The following is a 25190-nucleotide window of genomic DNA, read 5'->3' on the forward strand; positions in this document are numbered from 1 at the left end:
CATTAATGTGGTGGTGGTCACACACATATATACATGAGATACAATCACATAGAACTATATGCATGTATGCATAAATGAATGCAGTTTAAAAACGGTGAAAACTGAATAAAGTCTGGAGTCAAACTAAAAGTTATGTACCAATGCCCATTTCCTGGCCTTGATATTATACTGTAGTTATATAAGATCTCACCATTGGAGGGAAGCTAAAGGAAGGGATTCTTTGTACTATTTTTGCAACTTCCTGTGAGTCTATGCTTATTTCAAAATAAAAAGATTTTTAAAAAGCTACTGTAATAGAACAGGCTTTGGTTAGAATGGGAATGGTGGTGAAGAATGAGAAAGGCAATATTCTCTGGGCTCAACGACAATCAAATTTGCAAGTCCCAGTGTTAATATTTTGTATGGAAGCAAGGCAGTTGATGTTAGAGTGCTTTTATTGAACAAATATTAATTGAGCAACTCTCTGTGTCCCAGGCTATTGAAGGCACTGAGGACCACTGTTCAGCAAAACAAAAAGAGTCTGTCCTTATGGGACTTTGGGGCTACCAAAAGAGTCTAAAACATGCCTGCAGAGAGTGTTACACAAATTTTTGATACTCTACTATATGAAGACCAGGCAGTGCTTCTAAGAGATCAAGCTACTGATAGCTTGTGGACTCCTAAATTATGTGAGCCATCTATAATTTTGATTCCATACTAGTTTCATCTTTTTCATATCATATATTTCAATATTGATTTAAAATGTCCTTTTCCTTCCCCATCCCTCCCATTTTACTTTCAAAACTAAATATAGAATTTTTTTGGAAAAAAAGATTTGTTATATCCTGTATGCCCACAAATTTCAACTTTTGAAATACCACAGAGCAGACAAACGATTTTGAAGAAATATTTGCTCCTTATTTACATTATTCTTACTTAAAAAAATATTCCCCATTGGAGTGCAAGTAACAATATCTTATGTATTCCAAAGCTGGTTTGGATAAAGTCAGTGGTAGATTACTAGTGTTGTTTTAAATATCCTTCAGAGATTGAGGTGAAAAAGATAAACTTTATAATTGTACTTCAGGCTGGTCTAATTTCAGTTCTTGTTATATAAATTCAGGAAATAGTTCAACTTTTTAAATTAGATGGCTGTTTATAACTTCTCTGAAACAGAGTCAGTGGCATCTCAGGATAACCTGCATTTGATATAATAATGCTATTATTACTGAATGTCTGTTTTTTGTCAGTATTACTGAAGTAAACATAGGAATTCACATTTTTTAAATCCATATTTTTAAAGATAAGTAAATTTTTACTTTCTTGAAAATTAACTTGCCCAGATCCAAACAGCTAGTGGATGATTATCTAATATTTGAAGCTAAAATAAATGTTCTTTCCAGTACACCTCACTGTCTTTCATCTTATTATTACTACAGTAAATACACTGTTTAATGAAGCCTTTGAGGGCTCTTCAGAGGTCTCTGAAAATGAACATAATTTTTTTGGAGTAGAAGAGCTCAATATAATCAGTATCCATTTTATTTACTTATTTTCCTAGCAATTTGAAATATACATGTGATATGCATATATTTGTGTGCATAAGTGTGTGTGTGTGTGTGTGTGTGTGTATGTATGTAGAGAAACCTGAAAATTATTATCCTGTTGGCAGATTTTTTTCCTAAGAAATTTGCTTCCCTGACCCATTTATTACTACCTGTGCAATGCATGACTCCATCTTCTTAAAAGGAAAATCATCAGGAGAAAGCAAAATGGGGAGGTTTTTATTACTCTATTAATTTGGAAGGTGTTGAGTAGGCATGGTTGGCATGAGAGTAGGAAAAAAAAAATTGTTCGGTACATATTTGAGTGAGGAGAAGTTACTAAGTTCCCAGCCTGAGGACTGGAGAAGAAACAGTCTCTTCAATAAGAGGTGCTGGGAAAACTGAACAGCTACAAGTAAAAGAATGAAATCAGAACACTCCCTGAGACCATACACGAAAATAAACTCAAAATGGATTAAAGACTTAAATATAAGGCCAGACACCATAAAACTCTTACAGGAAAAGATAGGCAGAACACTCTTTGACATAAATCACACAAACATCTTTTTTGACCCACCTCCTAGAGTAATGAAAATAAAATAAACAAGTGGGACCTAATTAAACTTAAAAGCTTTTGCACTGCAAAAGAAACCATAAACAAGACAAAAAGGCAACCCTCAGATTGGGAGAAAATATTTGGAAACAAAGCAACTGACAAAGGAGAAAATATTTGGAAACAAAGCAACTGACAAAGGATTAATCTCCAAAATATACGAACAGCTCATGCAGCTCAATATCAAAAAAACAAACAACCTAATAAAAAATGGGTGGAAGACGTAAATAGACATTTCTCCAAAGAAAACATACAGGTGGCCAACAAACACATGAAAAGATGCTGAACATCACTAATTATTAGAGAAATGGAAATCAAAAGTACAATGTGTTATCACCTCACACTGGTCAGAAGGGCCATCATCAAAAAATCTACAGACAATAAATGCTGGAGAGGGTGTGGATGAAAGGGAACCCTCTTACACTGTTGGTGGGAATGTAACTTGATACAGCCACTATGGAGAACAGGAGGTTCCTTAGAAAGCTAAAAATAGAACTACCATATGACCCAGCAATCCCACTACTGGGCATATACCCAGAGAAAACCATAATTCAAAAACATACATGCACCCAAATGTTCATTGCAGCACTATTTAAAATAGCCAAGACATGGAAGCAATCTAAGTGTCCATCGACAGAGGAATAAATCAGAAGATTTGATACATATGTACAATGGAATATTACTCAGGCATAAAAAGGAACAAAACTGTCATTTGCAGAGACGTGGGTGGACCTAGAGAGTGTCATACAGAGTGAAGTAAATCAGAAAGAGAAAAACAAATATATATTAACGCATATATGTGGAATATAGAAAAATGGTATAGATGATCTTATTTGCAGAGCAGAAATAGAGACACAGACGTAGACAAAAACCGTATGGATACCAAAGGGGAAGGGGGATGGTGGGATGAATTGGGAGATTGGGATTAACATATATACACTACTACATATAAAATAGATAACTGAGAACCTACTGTATAGCACAGGGAACTCTACTCGGTGCTCTCTGCTGACCTAAATAGGAAGAAAATCCAAAAAAGAGGGGATATATGTGTATGTATGGCTGATTCACTTTGCTGTACAGCAGAAAATGACACAGCAATGTAAAACAATTATACTCCAATTTAAAAAAAAAAATGATGGAGCTGTTGAGGATATGACAAAAACTGGTTAGAACCAACTAGGCCCAAGATGGTGGAAGATTCTACCTCCAGTAGACCTTGAGACTCATTGTAATACATTAGCATGCTAAATGACACACTCACCAACACCACAACAGTTCCAAGGCCATAAAAGGACAAAAAGTAGGGACTGGCTCAATTCCTGGAAATCCCATCCCTTCTCCAAAGTAGTTGCAATAAATCTCCCACTCTTTATTTATTTTTTTAATTTTTGAATTTTATTGTATTTATTTTTTATACAGCATGTTTTATTAATTATCTGTTTTATACATAATAGTGCATATATGTTGATCCAAATCTCCCAATTCATCCCACCACCACCACCCCCCGCCACTTTTCCCCCTTGGTGAACATAGGTTTCTTCTCTACATCTGTCTCTCTATTTCTGCCCTGCAAACAGGTTCGTCTGTACTATTTTTCTAGGTTCCACATATATGCATTAATATACGGTATTGTTTTTTCTCTTTCTGACTTACTTCACTGTGTATGACAATCTCTAGATCCATCCACGACTCTACAAAGGACCCAATTTCATTCCTTTGTATGGCTGAGTAATATTCCATTGTATATATGTACCACATCTTCTTTATCCCTTCATCTGTCAATGGACACTTAAGTTGCTTCCATGACCTGGCTATTGTAAATAGTGCTGCAATGAACATTGGGGTGCACGTGTCTTTTTGAATTATGGTTTTCTCGGGGTATTTGCCCATTAGTGGGATGGCTGGGTCATATGGTAATTCTATTTTTAATTTTTTAAGGAACCTCCTTACTTTTCTCCATAGTGGCTGTTCTCCAGTTTGCATTCCCACCAACACTGCAAGAGGGTTCCCTTTCTCCACACCCTCTCCACCATTTGTTGTTTGTAGATTTTCTGATGATGCTCATTCTAACTGGTGTGACATGATACCTCATTGTAGTTTTAGCATTTCTCTAATAATTAGTGATGTTGACCAGCTTTTCATGTGCTTCTTGGCCATCTGTATGTCTTCTTTGGAGAAATGTCTATTTAGGTCTTCTGCCCATTTTCGGATTGGGTTGTTTGTTTTTTTAATATTGAGCTGCATGAGCTGTTTATATATTTTGGAGATTAATCCATTGTCCATTGATTTGTTTGCAAATATTTTCTCCCAATCTGAGGGTTGTCTTTTCATCTTGTTTATGGTTTCCTTTGCTGTGCAAAAGCTGTGAAGTTTCTTGAAGTCCCATTTGTTTATTTTTGTTTTTATTACCATTACTCTAGGAGGTAGATCAAAAAAGATCTTGCTGAGATTTATGTCAAAGACTGTTTTTCTTATATTTTCCTCTAACAGTTTTACAGTGTCCAGTCTTACATTTAAGTCTCTAATCCCTTTTGAGTTTATTTTTGAGTATGGTGTTAGGGAGTGTTCTAATTTCGTTCTTCTACATGGACCTGTCTAGTTTTCCCAGCACCACTTATTGAAGAGACTGTCTTTTCTCCATTGTATATCCTTGCCTCCTTTGTCATAGATTAGTTGACCAAAGGTGCATGGGTTTATCTCTGGGCTTTCTATCTTGTTCCATTGATCTATATTTCTGTTTTTGTGCCAATACGTATTGTCTTCATTACTGTAGCTTTGTAGTATAGTCTGAAGTCACAGAGTCTGATTCCTCCAGCTCCACTTTTTTGCCTCAATACTGCTTTGGCTATTCAGGGTCTTTTGTGTCTCCATACAAATTTTAAGATTTTTTATTCTAGTTTTGTAAAAAATGCCATTGATAATTTGATAGGGATTGCATTGAATCTATAGATTGCTTTGGGTAGTATAGTCATTTTCACAATATTGATTCTTCCAATCCAAGAACATGGTATATCTCTCCATCTGTTGGTATCATGTCTTAATTTCTTTCATCGGTGTCTTATAGGTTTCTGTATACAGGTCTTTTATCTCCTTAGGTAGGTTTATTTCTAGGTATTTTATTCTTTTTGTTGCAATCGTAAATGGGATTGTTTCCTTAATTCCTCTTTCAGATTTTTCATCATTAGTGTATAGGAATGCAAGAGATTTCTGTTCATTAATTTTGTATCCTGCAACTTTACCAAATTCATTGATTAGCTCTAGTAGTTTTCTGGTGGCATCATTAGGATTCTCTATGCATAGCATCATGTCATCTGCAGACAGTGACAGTTTTACTTCTTCTTCCAATTTGTATTCCTTTTATTTCTTTTTCTTCTCTGATTGCCATGGCTAGGACTTCCAAAACTATGTTGAATAATAGTGGTGAGAGTGGACATCCTTATCTTCTTCCTGATCTTAGAGGAAACGCTTTCAGTTTTTCACCATTGAAAATAATGTTTACTGTGGGTTTGTCATAAATGGCCTCTATTATGTTGAGGTATATTCCCTCTATGCCCACTTTCTGGAGAGTTTTTCTCATAAATGGTGTTGAGTTTTGTCAAAAGCTTTTTCTGCATCTATTGAGATGATCATATGGTTTTTATCCTTCAATTTGTTAATATGGTGTATCACATCGATTGAGTTGCATATATTGAAGAATCCTTGCATCTCTGGGATAAATCCCACTTGACCATGGTGTATTATCCTTTTAATGTGTTGTTGGATTCTGTTTGCTAGTATTTTGTTGAGGATTTTTGCATCTATATTCATCAGTGATATTGGTCTGTAATTTTCTTTTTTTGTAGTATCTTTGTCTGGTTTTGGTATCACGGTGATGGTGGCCTCATAGAATGAGTTTGGGAGTGTTCCTTCCTCAGAAATTTTTTTGAAGAGTTTGAGAAAGATGGGTGTTAGCTCTTCTCTAAATGTTGGATAGAATTCACCTGTGAAGCCATCTGGTCCTGGACTTTTGTTTGTTGGAATATTTTAATCACAGTTTCAATTTCATTACTTGTGATTGGTCTGTTCATATTTTCTATTTCTTCCTGGTTCAGTCTTGGAAGCTTATACCTTTCTAAGAGTTTGTCCATTTCTTCCATGCTGTCCATTTTATTGGCATATAGTTTCTTGTAGTAGTCTCTTAGGATGCTTTGTATTTCTGAGGTGTCTGTTGTAAATTCTCCTCTTTCATGTCTAATTTTATTGATTTGAATCTTCTCCCTCTTTTTATTGATGAGCCTGGCTAATGGTTTATCAATTTTCTTTATCTTCTCAAAGAACTGGCTTTTAATTTTATTGATCTTTGCAATTGTTTTCTTTGTTTCTATTTCATTTTTCTGCTCTGATCTTTATGATTTCTTTCCTTCTACTAACTTGGGTTTTGTTTTTTCTTCTTCTCTAGTTTCTTTAGGTGTAAGGTCACATTGTTTATTTGAGATATTTGTTGTTTCTTGAGGTAGGCATGTATTGCTATAACTTCCCTCTTAGAACTGATTTTGCTGAATCCCATAGGCTTTGAATCTTCGTGTTTTCATTGTAATTTGTCACTAGGTATTTTTTGACTTCCTCTTTGATTTCTTCAGTGATCTCTTAGTTATTTATTAACGTATTGCTTAGCCTCCATGTGTTTGTGTTTTTTTACTTTTTTCCCCCTGTAATTGATTTCTAATCTCATAGCATTGTGGTCAGAAAAGATGCTTAATATGATTTCAATTTTCTTAAATTTACTGAGGCTTGATTTGTGACCCAAGATGTGGTCTATCCTGGAGAATGTTCCATGTGCACTTGAGAAGAAAGTGAAACCTGCCATTTTTGGATGGAATATCCTATAAATATCAATTAAATCTATCTGGTCTATTGTGTCATTTAAAGCTTGTGTTTCCTTATTAATTATCTGTCTGGATGATCTGTCCTTTGTTCTAAGTGAGGTGTTAAAGTCCTCCATTATTATTGTGTTACTGTAGATTTCCTCTTTTATAGCTGTTAGCAGTTTCCTTATGTATTGTGGTGCTCCTATGTTCGGTGCAATTTATAATTAACATATCTCCTTCTTGGATTGATCCCTTGATCATTATGTAGTGTCCTTCCTTTTCTCTTTTAACATTCTTATTTTAAAATCTATTTTATCTGATATGAGTATTGCTACTCCATCTTTCTTTTGATTTTCATTTGCATGGCATATTGTTTTCCATCCCCTCACTTTCAGTCGGTATGTGTTCCTAGGTCTGAAGTGGGTCTCTGGGAGACAGCATATATATGGGTCTTGTTTTTGTATCCATTCAGCAAGCCTGTGTCTTTTGGTGGGAGCATTTAATCCATTCACATTTAAGGTAATTATCGATATTAATGTTCCTATCACCATTTTCTTAATTGTTTTGGGTTTGTTTTGTAGGTCCTTTTCTTCTCTTGTGTTTCCCACGTAGAGAAGTTCCTTTAGCATTTGTTGTAGAGCTGGTTTGGTGGTGCTGAATTCTCTTAGCTTTCGCTTGTCTGTAAAGCTTTTGATTTCTCCATCAATTCTGAATGAGATGCTTTCCGGGTAGAGTAATCTTGGTTGTAGTTTCTTCCTTTTCATCACTTTAAATATTTAGTGCCATTCCCTTTGACTTATAGCGTTTCTGCTGAGAAATCAGCTGTTAACCTTATGGGAGTTCCCTGGTAATTTGTTGTTTTTCCCTTGTTGCTTTCAATACTTTTTTTTGTCTTTAGTTTTTCTCAGTTTGATTACTATGTGTCTCCGTGTGTTTCTCCTTGAGTTTATCCTACCTGGGCCTCTCTGCACTTCCTGGAGTTGAGTAGCCCTTTCTGTTCCCATGTTAAGGAAGTTTTCTAATATAATCTCTTCAAATATTTTCTCGGGTCCATTCTCTTTCTCTTCTCCTTATGCGACCCCTATAATGTGAATGTTGTTGTGTTTACTGTTGTCCCAGATGTCTCCTAGGCTGTCTTCATTTCTTTTCATTCTTTTTTCTTCATTCTGTTCCATGGCAGCGAATTCCACCATTCTGTCTTCCAGGTCACTTATCCGTTCTTCTGCCTCAGTTATTCTGCCATTTTTTCCTTCTAGTATATTTTTCATTTCAGTTATTGTATTTTTCACCTATGTTTGTTTGTTCTTTAATGCTTCTAGGTGTTTGTTTTTTAATTCTTCTAGGTCTTTGTTAAACATTTCTTGCATCTTCTCGATCTTTGTCTCCATTCTTTTTTCGAGGTCCTGGATCATCTTCACTATCATTATTCTGAATTCCTTTTCTTGAAGGTTGCCTATCTCCACTTCACTTAGTTGTTTTTCTGGGGTTTTGTCTTGTTCCTTCATCTGGTACAAAGTCCTCTGCCTTTTCATTTTGTCTATGTTTCTGTGAATGTGGTTTTCCTTCCACAGGCTGCAGAATTGTAGTTCTTCTTGCTTCTGCTCATATCTCCCACTCTTTAAATTATGTAATTACCCAGCCCATAAAACTGTCCACCCCGTATTTCAGGGCTGCTCTCACCTGAGACAGCTCATACTCTGTCTGTGGAGTGTGTATCTCCCAGGGCCACTCTGGCCTTTTGAGATGGACTGCGTTCTGCCTATGGAATGTGTTTTTCTGTTTTCACTTTCCTATGACTCACTCTTGAATTCTTTCTTGAGAGAAACCAAGGACCCTCACTTGGTGGCCTATCCCAGGAACTTGCCTGACACCTGGGACATGACCATCCTCTCAAGCCCCATTTTCCTGCAACCTCTTTACAGAGGGTATTTATAAATCTATCTACTTTTTACCTTAAAGCAAAACAAACAAAGAAAACATTGCCTTAGAGATAAATGTCCTGAATTCTATTCCTGAATGTGTAACAGAAAATACCTTGGCCTAATCACTCAACCACTTAATTCTCTCAACATAGACAGTTTCTACCCCTACCTTTATTTTAGAGGAAATTAATCATTAATTACTAGTATCTATATAAATATTATGTTTCTTGAGAGTCTAGGCCTGTATTTTCTGATACTTGTATTATAACTGGATATTATATAAATTTGAATTTGAAACTCCTGTATATTAAATCTTACAAAATTTAATCTGGAGTGGGTGATTCAATTATTTAATCCAACTTTATTAAAATCTCAATGTAATAAAATTCAGTAACATATGTTCATAGATCTGAAAATACTTTTCAAAATAAAGCATAATTATTCTATCACTCACCCATCATGCATTATTGAGTATTTAATATATGTCAGGTAGTATATTTGCATGGAAAACAAAGTAGAATATCAAATTTCCTTTCACTCAGTAATAGCTGTAGAGTTGTAGAGTTTAAATGTGGTTTTGGAAGAATGACTTAATTTATGAATTCTGTAATCTATAAGCTGATTGTTAAGTGACTAGAAGAATATATATGGTTTTACTTGAAATTAAGAATCATTTATATGACAATTATACAGCTCTCTTTCTTTTTGATAATTTAAATTACCTGAAAAAAATGAAATGTTTAGCGGTCTCATCAGTGTTAGAAAGATGATGGGCACAGTGGAGCACCAAGATGTGACTCTCTACAACCCATAATAGAGTGAGCCTGCCCACCCTGTAAACTCCTTGAGGAGAGGGGCCACGTCATATTCAAACTTGTATTCCCATCCTAGCAGCTAGGATCCTAGCAGTTGGATCTCCCATTTGTGTCACTGTTAGGTTTAATTGGTTAAACAAAATAAAAATCAATGCTTGAGTTTAACTGTTTGCTTTTAAGAAAGTGCTTAGAAAGCAATATAATGACCTTCTTTTTTCCAGACTCTAAACGTAAACAGCAAAACAAATAACCAAGAACTCTAGCCACCCTGAAAAAGGGCCTTACATTTTGCCAGTTTCTTGGAAACTTGTGTATATGTAACAGGGGTGAGCACATATATATTATTTCAAGCATCTGCAATAGATCAAAGTTACTAAAATTGCATTCTTTAAAAAAACTTGGAGCTTAAATTATGAGCTTTTCTTTGCTATTCACTTTGAGTATTTCATTTCTAAATACAGAGAATAATTTTATTTTTCTTGAATTTATTTTAACTTCATACTTACAAATAAATCATGTGTAAGCCTTACAGTTTGGAATCACTTTGTCTTCATAGGTAAACTACAATTCACAAGTTAATAATAAAGCATATATCACTGCAAATATTAGGCAATAATTTTAGTAACTGGATAACAATGATGTCAAAAGTAGGGGAATAAAATACAATATTAAGGCTAGAAGTAAGGAATTATTCTAAATCCTAACCCAATTTAACTACTTACACTCCTTGAATGCTTTGGTGGTTGTTGAGAAATCAGTAAACTCAAATTCAGTTGAATTTATTCTCCCAGTTTTTTTGTTTGCATGGTTTTGTTGCCACCAAAGTTTACGTAATATTCTCATAAATCAAAACTTCTAGATATTTTGCAGTAATGAGAAAACCAACACAACTCTGTTGGTTATAACTCAGGAATCCTTGGGAATATTTTCATACTGTTTGAAGTCAATATGTCTACGTGGTTGTTTCAATTTTAAATAAATAATAGTAATTGAGATGGAGCTGAAGAAGAATTGACATTAGAAGAGCTAACTCTTCTTTTGTTAAAATGAAGAATGAAACATCAGCTCAATTCCACCAACATTGTTCAAGGCCTACTATGTACCAATGAGGATCATAGTTTCCATACTCAAAAGCCATCATCTCTCTCACACCCCCATGCTCTTGTATATATGCACATGACCCATAGCATTCTAGTCATTATGATCACCACTGACACCTCAGACGTTTAGTCAAATAGATACTTGTTCTCCCTACTTCTATTCTCTTCCCATTCAGTCACTCTTAAACGCAGCAACCCAAGTGAACCTAAGTCAGATCATACCTTTCCTCTCCTCAGACCGTACAGTGGCTTCCCACACCAGACAGAGTAAATGCCAAAGTCCTCCCTATAACTATAAAGTGCTATATGCTCAGTCCCTCACCACATCTCTGATCTCATTCCATACTTGTTTTCCTTAACGTTGCTCCAGCAACACTGGTCATCTCACCGCATATAGACCTTTGCAGATGCTCTTCCCTCTACCTGGAATGTTCCGCAGTTATTCACATCTCTCAGTCCTCCACTTCCTTCAGGTCCTCCTTGTCACCATAACAGCTAGGCAATGCCTGACACCCTATTAAAAATTGCAATTTCCTCTACTAACTTCCGATTATTTTCCCTTCCCCTGGTTTTTTTTTTTTCTTCTTATCCTTAGCACTTTTTAATATCTGATATGCTATATATTTTAATTTTTTGTCCTATTTATCCTAATAAAATGTAAGCTCTATGAAGGCAGGGATTTTTTTTTCTTGTTTTTATGGTTCAATTCTGTATCCCCTGCATTTAGAATAGCAATTGGCACATGGTAAGCAATCAATAATTCTTGGTTCGATTAGGGAATAAATAACATTATTACTGATAGTAAATGCTTATTAATCTATTCTCTGTCATTTACTTTGCTAAGTACTTTAAACCCATATTGACACTTTTTTCTCAAAATATATATATATATTATTGTCTCCATTTAGTGAAAAACACAAAAAGAAAACTAAAGCACAAAGGTATTATAATTTGTCCAAAGTCACATTTCTTTTAAATGATTACTTATCTCATTGTATTATAAAGAGACATTTCTGTTACTACAGTATTTTATTAACTCTAGGAGTCTCATGATTTCACCTCTTAACATTTCATTAGTTGGAATGTACCTAACACTTGAAGATATGTCACAGTTTAATTGGCAGAGATATTTTTCTAAGTGGCACAAAGAAAAATTAATTGATCTTGTACCTTCCACAAAATACACTATATTAAAATCTTCTTGAGGGCAGTGCTCTTGTGCTTAATCTCTGAATCCTTGATACCCATCACAATGTCTAGTATAAAACAAACACCAATAAATATTTACTGAATAAATAATATTTTTAGTATATTTCTCCTCTTTCTATTTCCTAACTTCTTCAGTAGATTTTCTATAAAGCTTCTTAGGGCTTCATGAGGGCAAGGAACATGATAATGATATTCAATGTTTTATTCCCAGTACTACTCCTGTCATATGGTAGATGATTAATAAATATGGATGGGATGAATTAATCTTATAATCCCTAGAAATGAGCTCTCTTATAGACAAATAATATATTCTAGACTTGATACTTTAAAAATTGACTTCAAATCTTTGTCAGATAATATGGATTACACATGGGTTTTGGAGTCAAACTATCCGTATTAAAATCCTGGATTTACCACTTCTGAACTATGTGAAATTAAGAAATTCTCTTCACCTCTCTGTACCTCAATTATGCATGTAAAGCATTAGCACACTACCAGGTACATAACATATGCTCATGAAAAAGCAGCTATATTTCACATTATTGTTTGCTGATTGTTTATTGCCTACTTGTGTGCCCAACACTGTACTCAATTTTCTGGACTTTATAGTTTTTTCTTGGGGGTCCTTACGTTAAGAGACTTAGACATGCCATAACAGAAAGAAATGAGCTCAAAGAGGATTACTTCCTCCAGTCTCACCATCAGTGGGCAGGTACTTTCCTGTGGATCAAGTTCAGGTTATCAATATTCCTTCCAAGGTAGTGTGGTTAAGAGTGTGCCTAGGTTATTTCTCTGTTATGAACTTTCAACCTTTGAAAAATTACTGAATCTCTTGATGCTTCAGTTTCACCATCTGAAAATCATGATAATTAATAGTACAGATTTGCTGTCAGAATTAAATGGGCGAGTTCCTGTGAAGTGCTTAGAATAGTGCCAGATGCGTAACAAGTACTCAAAACTACCCAATAGGTCCAGGCCATAGCAATACCAAGAAAGCATATGTGAGCAGTATTGGGGACATATTAATTTCCAAATTTATTGAGTTTTTACATATATGTTCCTGTCATTAAATTTTGTCTAAATTTTTAACAATAGGATAATCCTAATAGAAAGGGAGAGATTTTGATAGACTTGGATTAGAATCCTGGTTCTATCACTTTCCAGCTATATAAGCTTGGGAGAATTGCCTAATTTGACTTCTTTCATCTCCAAAATGAAGATCAGTATAACTACCCTAAGGTTATCAGGAATATTAAATTAGTATTTCTTATAATACATATAGCACAGTTCCTGGCATGGTAAGGGCTAAATATGTAGCAGATAATTCTAATAAGATGCCCCCCAAATCCTTTATTTTACCTTAATATCTTACATGATAAGGCCATTACAACTTCATGTTTATTAGAACAGATAATTTTCTTTATTTACAGTAAGAATATATTCTATGAGAGAATAAGAAAATATAAATGGATCAAGTTACAAAAATAACTTCACCCCCACATGGCTGATAGTATGTGGAATTTCACTATTTCAAGGGGCCATGGAGCCAAATATTATAGATGGATTCTGAAAAGAATTGGAAAATTTCATGATTTCATGACTGATAATGTTAATGTTTCTTTTTAAAAACTACGTGTAATCAAATCTTCTGCCACCAGCTGACATTCATAGAGGTCGGGCAGAATTTCTTTCTTCTGCCCAGAGCACTGCACAAGCAACCAAAAGCCACTTGCAGCATTGTTATGGTTTTGGTTTTCATATTTCCTTTATCAGGCCCTTGGGAGGATTTCTTCAATAATTGACCTTGGATTAAATGCTTGGAAGGTGGGGAGAAGGAAATGTTTCTGTAGTCAACCAAAATACTTTATGTTGGGATGAAGTTAGCCCAAAAGAAAGGCTTGTAAAGGGAAAACCATGAGGGGAGGTACATATTTTAAAGAGGAAAGGAAAAAATGGAGAATCAAGAAGAAGGTCCATGTATTTCATGAGTAGAAAGAAAACATTTCTTCTATTGTGAAGTTTATCCTATTTTTGATTCCATTGTTTATATTCTCTTTTAAGTATTACATTTTTCAGAAGATGCCTGTATTAGTCTGCTAGGGCTGCAACAACAAAATACCACAGACTAGGTGGCTTAAGCCAACAGAAATTCATTTTCTCACAGTTCTGATGGCTGAAAGTTCATCTCAAGTTCAAGCTCAAGGTGCTAGCAGGATTGGTTTCTCCTGAGGCTTCTCTCCTTGACTTAAGATGGTCACCTTCTCACTATATCCTCACATGGCCTTTAATCTGTACCCCTGTATCCCTGGTATCTCTCTTCTCATATGGATAGCAATTCTATTGTATTAGGACGCCACCCTTATGAATTCATTGAATCTTAATTACCTCTTTAAAGGCCCTATCTCCAAATATAGTCATATGTGGAATAGGGCTTCAACATATGAGTTTTGGGGGAAAACAACTAAGTCCATTAACAGTGTCAATCCCAAATAATAAATGTGTTTTGTGATCAAAAATAGTAATGTTTTATTAGAATCATTTTAGTTCCTTCAGTCTCTTCTTAAAGCATTTTGGAAGACTTGTAGAAGGCATGAAATAATTCAGGCTGCCACTTTTAAAAGCATATTATGAAAAATATGGAATATGGAATTAGAGGACACTTACTACTTGCATGATTATGATTCACTTACCAGTTGAGCCTATGTTTTCTCATTTGTAAAATTAGGAATTCATAGCTATAATTACTCTGCACATTTTAAAATAAGAATTCAATGAGAGGGCTTCCCTGGTGGCACAGTGGTTGAGAGTCCGCCTGCCGATGCAGGGGACACGGGTTTGTGCCCTGGTCTGGGAAGATCCCACATGCCACGGAGCGGCTGGGTCCATGAGCCATGGCCGCTGAGCCTGCGCGTTTGGAGCCTGTGCTCCGCAACGGGAGAGGCCACAACAGTGAGAGGCCCGCATACCGCAAAAAAAAAAAAAGAATTCAATGAGATAGTAGAGATAAGGGAAAGCATTACAAAATGTAAAGCACTATACAAATGTCGTTTATTTTCAGTTTTCCATAGTGTACTCCACAGAGTATAATCTGTAGTAACAATTAAAATAATATTTATTCTTTTGCAGGCAGGTTGAAGAAAAAAATTAAGCAAAATAAATCAAATCATAAGAGTGAAATAACCCATGGACAATGAATTTCAGAGGGCAAGAGAATTAAAAATTTATTTTGGAAATAAATGTTAATTATGAGGGGAAAATGTTAATATGAAGGACTTTTTTGGTTACATTTCTGATAACCAAATACTAATCTGTATAAGCAAAATAAGCACAATGACAATGACAAAATAATAAGGAAAACTGCACAATTTTGATAAAGTGTTTTATATGAACAGTCACTCAAACTTATTTTCTTTTACATAGTAACCTTCCCTGATACACAACCTCAAGCATATGAGGCACTAAAAACACATAGTTTTATTAAGCTGGCTATGTCATCAGGTAAAATTCAGTAACAGTGTACACTGGAAAAGTGTCATATCACCTTCACCTTGCTGGAAGATGGAGAAGGACAAACTCCTTATAGCATATGATATAGGCTGGAACTTCACCAAAGTGTGTTGCTAGAACTCTTTCATGAATCTAGATCTTTTTTCACAGTATCTAGAAGTAAGGCCTGTTCTTTCCTGGGCACTGGTGACAACATGTATGGCACTAGTAGTACTTATTCTGCCAAAAGCTGGCATTGAGCAGAGATCTTGGGAGTCGTACATGGCCGTAAATGGTAGGGAAGGGATGGGGAATCAGGGACAGCTTTTACAATGGACTTTTATTCTGCATAAAGTCAAACAGAAAGGTACAACCATGCTTGTAGATATCTCTCTGCGACACAGTTCCAAGGAAAAGAGATCTATACTGATCCTTAACAGTAGTGTTTCTGTATTAAACTAAATAAAGTCTTTGAAATGTATTTCATAACAAATTGAACTTTAAAAAAATATATCTTGGGCTTCCCTGGTGGCGCAGTGGTTGACAGTCCGCCTGCCGATGCAGGGGACACGGGTTCGTGCCCCGGTCCAGGAAGAACCCACATGCCGCGGAGTGGCTGGGCCCGTGAGCCATGGCCGCTGAGCCTGCGCGTCCGGAGCCTGTGCTCCGCATCGGGAGAGGCCACAGTGGTGAGAGGCCCGCATACCGCAAAAAAAAAAAAAAAAAAAATCATCCCTTCAAAAGTACAAATGAGAGATGGCATTACTGAAATTGGAGTCAGAGAAAATAACTTGAAGTTAGCTTTTAACTATTGCCTTACTACTCCATCAAGTAGTATGAAGTCAAAAATAATTTTTCCATCACCTGGAAAAATTTGCACAAAAAATGTGCTTATATTCCCAGCAATGACACAATTGACACATATTTTTTAAAAGCCAATGCTAAATATTAATACAATTATATTATTATTTACTTTTAACATTAACATTAATAAATAATATTTGATTTTCAACTTATTAAATTTTCTTACTTTTATGTTTTCTTTTTGGAAATTCTGATAATTTTATATGTAAACAATATATATTATAATAATTTTTACTGTTTATAATGTTAAGAATTCAATTACACTTGTTTAAAAATGTGCTGCTAAATATTATATTTGAATTGTGTTAAATGCTTAGTGTCAAAAATTTTGTTTACTAAATCTTGAATTTCTATTTTGCAAAAGTAGGTATTGAAATACCAGTATTGGCATTTTGCTCTGGTGTTGCTTTTATTAGGAAAAATGTTAAAAGGCTGCTGTTTTCATTCATAGATGATGGCAGGTTGAACATAGATAATGGTGATTGGGAAGAAAGAGAAATATTTTTTTTAACATCTTTATTGGAGTATAATTGCTTTACAATGGTGTGTTAGTTGCTGCTTTATAACAAAGTGAATCAGCTATACATATACATATATTACCATATCTCCTCCCTCTTGCATCTCCCTCCCACCCTCCCTATCCCATCCCTCTAGGTGGTCACAAAGCACCAAGCTGATCTCTCTGTGCTATGCAGCTGCTGCACACTAGCAATCTGTTTTACATTTGGTAGTGTATATATGTGCATGCCACTCTCTCACTTCGTCCCAGCTTACCCTTCCCTCTCCCCATGTCCTCAAGTCCACTCTCTACAGCTGAGTCTTTATACCTGTCCTGCCCCTAGATTCTTTGGAACCTTTTTTTTTTTTTAGATTCCATTATACATGGTATTTGTTTTTCTCTTTCTGACATACTTCACTCTGTATGACAGTCTCTAGGTCCATTCAACTCACTACAATTAACTGAATTTCCTTTCTTTTTATGGCTAAGTAATATTCCACTGTATATATGTGCCACATCTTCTTTATCCATTCATCTGTTGATGGACACTTAGGATGCTTCCATATCTTGGCGATTGTAAGTAGTGCTGCAATGAACATTGTGCTACAGGTATATTTTTGAATTATGGATTTCTCAGGGTATATGCTCAGTAGTGGGATTGCTGGGTCACATGGTAGCTCTATTTTTTGTTTTTTAAGTAACCTTCATACTGTTCTCCATAGTGGCTGTATCAATTTACATTCCCACCAACAGTACAAGAGGGTTCCCTTTTCTCCACACCCTCTCCAACATTTATTGTTTGTAGATTTTTAGATGATGGCCATTATGACTTGTGTGAGGAGATACCTCATTGTAGTTCTGATTTGCATTTCTCTAATGATTAGTAATGTTGATCATCCTTTCATGTGTTTGTTGGCAATCTGTATATCTTCTTTGGAGAAATGTCTTTTTAGGTCTTCTGCCCATTTTTGGATTGGGTTGTTTGTTTTTTTAATATTGAGCTCCGTGAGCTGCTTGTAAATTTTAGAGATTAATCCTTTGTCAGTTGCTTCATTTGAAAATCTTTTCTCCCATTCTGACGGTTGTCTTTTCATCTTGTTTTTGTTTTCCTTTGCTGTGCATAAGCTTTTAAGTTTCATTAGGTCCCATTTGTTTATTTTTGGTTTTATTTCCATTACTCTAGGAGGTGGGTCAAAAAGGATCCTGGTGTGATTTATGTCATAGAGTGTTCTTCCTATATTTTCCTCTAAGAGTTTTATAGTGTCTGGACTTACATTTAGGTCTTTAATCCATTTTGAGTTTATTTTTGTGCATGGTTTTTGGGAGTGTTCTAATTTCATTCTTTTACATGTAGCTGTCCAGTTTTCCCAACAACATTGATTGAAGAGGTTGTCTTTTCTCCCTTGTGTATCCTTGCCTCCTTTATCAAAAATTAGGTGACCATAGGTGTGTGGGTTTATCTCTGGGCTTTCTATCCTGTTTCATTGATTTGTATTTCTGTTTTTGTGCCAGTACCATACTGTCTTGATTACTGTAGCTTTGTAGTATAGTCTGAAGTCAGGGAGCCTAATTCCTCCAGCTCCGTTTTTCTTTCTCAAGATTGCTTTGGCTATTTGGGCTCTTTTGTGTTTCCATACAAACTGTGAAATTTTTTTGTTCTACTTCTGTGAAAATGCCCGTGGTAGTTTGATAGGAATTGCATTGAATCTGTAGATTGCTTTGGGTAGTATAGTCATTTTCACAATGTTGATTCTTCCAATCGAAGAACATGGTATATCTCTCCATCTATTTGTATCATCTTTAATTTCTTTCATCAGTGTCTTATAGATTTCTGCATACAGGTCTATTATCTCCTTAGGTAAGTTTATTGCTAGGTATTTTATTCTTTTTATTACAATGGTAAATGAGAGTGTTTCCTTAATTTCTCTTTCAGATTTTTCATCATTAGTGTATAGGAGTGTACAAGATTTCTGTGCATTAATTTTGTATCCTGCTGCTTTACCAAATTCATTGATTAGCTCTGATAGTTTTCTATTAGCATCTTTAATATTCTCTATGTATAGTATCATGTCATCTGCAAACAGTGACAGCTTTTCTTCTTTTTCAATTTGGATTCCTTTTATTTCTTTTTCTTCTCTGATTGCTGTTGCTAAAACTTCCAAAATTATGTTGAATAATAGTGGTGAAAGTGGACAACCTTGTCTTGTTCCTGATCTTAGTGGAAATGGTTTCAGTTTTTTACCATTGAGAATGATGTTGGCTGTGGGTATGTCATATATGGCCTTTATTATGTTGAGGTAAGTTCTCTCTATGCCTACTTTCTGCAGGGTTTTTATCGTAAATGGGTGTTGAATTTTGTCAAAAGCTTTCCCTGCACCGATTGAGATGATCATATGGTTTTTCTCCTTCAATATGTTAATATGGTGTATCACATTGATTGATTTGCGTATATTGAAGAATCCTTGCATTCCTGGGAAAAACCCCACTTGATCATGGTGTATGATTCTTTAAATATGCTGTTGGATTCTGTTTGCTAGTATTTTGTTGAGGATTTTTGCATCTATGTTCATCAGTGCTATTGGCCTGTAGTTTTCTTTCTTTGTGGCATCTGTGTCTGGTTTTGGTATCAGGATGATGGTGGCTGCAGAGAATGAGTTTGGGAGCATTCCTTGCTCTGCTCTATTTTGGAAGAGTTTGAGAAGGATAGATATTAGCTCTTCTCTAAATGTTTGATAGAATTCACCTGTGAAGCCATTTGGTTATTGGCTTTTGTTTGTTGGAAGATTTTTAATCACAGTTTCAATTTCAGTGCTTGTTATTGGCCTGTTTATATTTTCTATTTCTTCCAGGTTCAGTCTTGGAAGGTTGTGCTTTTCTAAGAATGTGCTCATTTCTCCAGGTTGTCTATTTTATTGACATATAGTCACTTGTAGTAATCCCTCATGATCCTTTGTATTTCTGCAGTGTCAGTTGTTACTTCTCCTTTTTCATTTCTATTTCTATTGATTTGAGTCTTCTCCCTCTTTTTCTTGATGAGTCTGGCTAATGGTTTACCAATTTTGTTTATCTTCTCAAAGAACCAGCTTTTATTTTTATTGATGTTTGCTATTGTTTCCTTCATTTCTTTTTATTTTATTTCTGATCTGATCTTTATGATTTCTTTTTTTCTGCTAACTTTGGTGTTTTTTTGTTCTTTCTCTGATTGCTTTAAGTTTAGGGTTAGGTTGTTTATTTGACATGTTTCTTGTTTCTTTAGGTAGGATTGTATTGCTATGAACTTCCCTCTTAGAACTGCTTTTGCTGCATCCCATACGTTTTTGGTCATTTTGTTTTCATTGTCATTTGTTTCTAGGTATTTTTTGATTTCCTCTTTGATTTCTTCAGTGATCTCTTCATTATTTAGTAGTATACTGTTTAGCCTCCATGGACTTGTATTTTTTACAGATTTTTTCATGTAATTGATATCTAGTCTCATAGCATTGTGGTTGGAAAAGTTACGTGATACAATTTCAATTTTCTTAAATTTACCAAGGCTTGTTTTGTGATCCAAGGTATGATCTATCCTGGAGAATGTTCCATGCGCCCTTGAGAAGAAAGTGTATTCTGTTGCTTTTGGATGTAATGTCCTCTAAATATTAATAAAGTCCATCTTGTTTAACGTGTCATTTAAAGCTTGTGTGTTCTTATTTATTTTCATTTTGGATGATCTGTCCATTGCTGAAAGTGGGGTGTTAAAGTCCCCTACTATGATTGTGTTACTGTCGATTTCCGCTGTTGTGGCTTTTAGCCTTTGCCTTACTGTATTGAGGTGCTCCTATGTTGGGTGCATAAATATTTACAATTGTTATATCTTCTTCTTGGATTGATCCATTGATTATTATATAGTGTCCTTCTTTGTGTCTTTTAGTAGTCTTTATCATAAAGTCTATTTTGTCTGATATGAGAATTGCTACTCCAGCTTTCTTCTGATTTCCATTTGCATGGAATATCTTTTTCCATCCCCACTTTCAGTCAGTATATGTCCCTAGGTCTGAAGTGGGTCTTTTGTAGACAGCACATGTATGGGTCTTGTTCTTGTATCCATTCAGCTAGTCTATGTCTTTTGGTTGGAACAGTTAATCCATTTACATTTAAGGTAATTATCTATATGTATGTTTCCTATTACCATTTTCTTAATTGTTTTGGGTTTGTTATTGTAGGTCTTTCCCTTCTCTTGTGTTTCCTGAATAGAGAAGGTCGTTTAGTATTTGTTGTGAAGCTGGTTTGGTGGTGCTGAATTCTCTTAGCTTTTGCTTGTCTGTAAAGGTTTTAATTTCTCCATCAAATCTGTATGAGATCTTTGCTGGGTACAGTAATCTTGGTTGTAGTTTTTTCCCTTCATCACTTTAAATATATCCTGCCACTCCCTTCTGGCTTGTAGAGTTTCTGCCGAAAGATCAGCTGTTAACCTTATGGGGATTCCCTTGTGTGTTATTTGTTGCTTTTCCCTTGCTGCTTTAAATGTTTTTTTCTTTGTATTTAAAATTTGATAGTTTGATTAATATGTGTCTTGGCATGTTTCTCCTTGGATTTATCCTATATGGGACTCTCTGCACTTCCTGGACTTGATTGACTATTTCCTTTCCCATATTAGGGAAGTTTTCAACTATAATCTCTTAAATATTTTCTCAATCCCTTTCTTTTTCCCTTCTTCTTCTGGAACGCCTATAATTTGAATGTTGGTGCATTTAATGTTGTCCCAGAGGTCTCTGAGACTTCCTCAATTCTTTCCATTCTTTTTTCTTTATTCTGCTATGTGGCTGTTATTTCCAGTATTTTATCTTCTAGGTCACTTATCTGTTCTTCTGCCTCAGTTATTCTGCTATTGATTCCCTCTAGAGAATTTTTAATTTCATTTATTGTGTTTTTCTTCATTGTTTGTTTGCTCTTTAGTTCTTCTAGGTCCTTGTTAAATTTTTCTTATATTTTCTCCATTGTATGTCCAAGATTTTGGATCATCTTTACTATCATTAGTCTGAATTCTATTTCAGGTAGACTGCCTATTTCCTCTTCATTTGTTTGTTCTGGTGGGTTTTTACCTTGCTCCCTCATCTGCTGCATATTTCTCTGTCTTCTCGTGTTGCTTAACTTACTGTGTTTGGGGTCTCCGTTTTGCAGGCTGGAGGTTCATGTTTCCCATTGTTTTTGGTGTCTGCCCCCAGTGGCGAAGGTTGGTTCAGTGGGTTATCTAGGCTTCCTTGTGGAGGGGACTGGGGCCTGTGTTCTGTTGGATGAGACTGGATCTTGTCTTTCTTGTGGGCAGGACCATGTCCAGTGGTGTGTTTTGGGGTGTCTGTGACCTTTTTATATTTTAGGCAGCCTCTCTGCTAATGGGTGAGGTTGTGTTCCTGTGTTGCTAATTGTTTGGCATAGGGTGTCCAGCAGTGGAGTTTGCTGGTCCTTGAGTGGAGACAGCTCTTAGCGTTAAGATGGAGATCTCTGGGAGAGCTTTTGTTATTTGATATCATGTGTAGCCGGGAGATCTCTTTTTGTCCCACCTCAGAGGCACAGGCCTGACACCTGGCCAGAGCACGAAGACCCTGTCAGCCACAAAGATGAGCAGAAAAGGGAGGGAGAGTGAGAGAGAGAGAGAGAGGCAGAGAGAGAGAAAGAGAGAAAGAAAGAAAAGAAAGTTATTAAAATTAAAAAAATTTAAAAATTATTAAACATAAAAAAATTAGTGTAATAAAAAAAATAAGAAAGAAAGAAGAGAGCAATGAAACCAGAAAACAAATCCACCAATGATAATAAACGCTAAAAACAATACTAAAAAAAAAAAAATAGACAGACAGAACCCTAGGACAAATGTTAAAAGCAAAGCTATACAGACAAAATCACACAAAGAAGCATACACATACACACTCACAAGAAAGAGAAAAAGAAAAAAAAATATATATATATATAAAAGCAAGAGAGCAGCCAAATCAATAAACAAATCTACCAATGATAATAAGCTCTAAATACTAAACTAAGATGAACATAAGACCTGAAACAAATTAGATGCAGAAAGCAAACCCCATGTCTACATTTGCTCCGAAAGTCCACTGCCTCAATTTTGGGATGATTCATTGTCTATTCAGCTATTCCAGTGATGCGGAGTACATCAAGTGGATTGTGGAGATTTAATCCGCTGCTCCTGAGGCTGCTGGGAGAAATATCCCTTTCTCTTCTTTGTTCGCACAGCTCCTGGGGTTCAGCTTTGAATTTGGCCCTGACTTTGCATGTATGTCACCTGAGGGCATCTGTTCTTCGCTCAGACAGGATGGTGTTAAAGGAGCAGCTGATTAGGTGGCTTTGGCTCCCTCAGGCCAGGGGGAGGGAGGGGTACGGAATGGGGGGTGAGCCTGCAGCGACAGAGGCTGGCGTGATATTGCGACAGCCTGTGGCGTACCGTGTGTCCTCCCAGGGAAGTTGTCCCTGGATCATGGGACCCTGGATCACGGGACCCTGACAGTGGCAGGCTGCACAGGCTCCCAGAAGGAGAGGTGTGGATAGTGACCTGTGACTGCACACAGGCTTGTTGGTGGCTGCAGCAACAGCCTTAGCCTTTCATGCCCGTCTCTGGGGTCCGCGCTGACAGCTGCAGCTCGCGCCTGTCTCTGGAGCTCATTTTTGCAGTGCTCTGAATCCCCTCTTTTCGCGCACCCCAAAACAATGGTCTCTTGCCTCTTAGGCAGTTCCAGACTTTTTCCTGATTCCCTCCCAGCTAGCTGTGGCGCACTAGCCCCCTTCAGACTGTGTTCACGCAGCCAACCCCAGTCCTCTCCCTGCACTGTGACCAAAGCCCAAGCCTCAGCTCCCAGCCCCAACCGCTCCGGCGGGTAAGCAGACAAGCCTCCCAGGCTGGTGAGTGCTGGTTGGCACCTATCCTCTGTACAGGAATCTCTCCACTTTGCCCTCTGCACCCCTGTGGCTGCACACTCCTTTGTGGCTCCAGCATTTCCCCACCACCTGCCAACCCCTCTCTCTGCCAGTGAACGGGCTTCCTAGTGTGTGGAAACCTTTCCTCCTTCACAGCTCCCTCCCACTGGTGCAGGTCCCGTCTCTATTCTTTTGTCTCTGTTTATTCTTTTTTCTTTTGCCCTACCCAGGTACGTGGGGAGTTTCTTGCCTTTTGGGAGGTCTGAGGACTTCTGCCAGCATTCAGTAGGTGTTCTGTAGGAGTTGTTCCACATGTAGATGTATTTCTGATGTATTTGTGGGGAGGAAGGTGATCTCCACAACTTACTCCTCCGCCATGTTGAAGGTCTCCAAGAAATTTTTTAAATGAGACGGAATCTGCCAGACTTGGCAATTTGGGTGATATGGTGTATACAGAAAAAAGAAGGGGAAAGAAGGATACTGTGGTTTCTTGTATGAACTTTGAGTAAATGTAGTTATGAACATTACCATTCACGTGGAGAGGGAACGTGAGAGAAAATGGAGGAAGAAGGGGAGAGGAAACAAAAGAACAAGCAAGAAGACAAAATAGCAAATAGTATCATTTCAGAAATGCTACAATTTCAATGATTAAATAAGTGTTTAAAATGGTTTTGAATAACGTACAGGCAGGACAGGAATAAAGACACAGACATAGAGAATGGACTTGAGGACATGGGAAGGGTAAGCTGGGACGAAGTGAGAGAGTGGCATGGACATATATACACTACCAAATGTAAAATAGATAGGTAGTGGGAAGCAGCCACATAGCACAGGGAGATCAGCTGGGTGCTTTGTGACCACCTACGGGGGTGGGTTAGGGAGGGTGGGAGGGAGATGCAAGAGGGAGGAGATATGGGGATATATGTATACGTATAACTCATTCACTTTGTTATACAGCAGAAACTAACACACCATTGTAAAGCAATTATACTCCAATAAAGATGTTAAAAAAATAAATAAATAAGTGTTTGAAAAATTCATAGACCCTCCCCCTGCCATCTCTATTCTATTTTATGCACCAAATACACTGTGATGGATTTGCCGTCTCTTCTGGGGCAGCAAAGTCTAACTGATGACATGGTAAAGCAGACCATGAATGGCAAACAACAGGAGGCTCAGCACAGTTCTCCCTTCAGTTTCTTAAACTTGTGCTACTTTGAATCTGACCAGAGCCAGTTCCCCCACTGTTTATTGCCAGTAAGTGAGGTTAAGACTAGTTTCTAATCTTACAGTTAGGAAAGCAGTGTATGTATGTGGAGGCCTGGTACACACTTGCATTCCTATGATGGGAATCTGAATATATTTTACCAGAAAGATAATTCTCTGCAGTGATTATTTCTATAGTATCA

General features: G+C 36.4%; 1 protein-coding gene across 22 annotated transcripts in view; it reads left to right on the top strand.

Annotated features, from left to right (window-relative positions):
- The window catches only part of ADGRL3 (adhesion G protein-coupled receptor L3), an 859466-nt gene that overhangs the window by 659663 nt on the left and 174613 nt on the right, over positions 1-25190 (top strand). The window lies entirely within an intron of this gene.

This window comes from Globicephala melas, chromosome 5 (genome assembly GCF_963455315.2).
Source record: "Globicephala melas chromosome 5, mGloMel1.2, whole genome shotgun sequence".
Lineage (NCBI taxonomy): Eukaryota > Metazoa > Chordata > Mammalia > Artiodactyla > Delphinidae > Globicephala > Globicephala melas.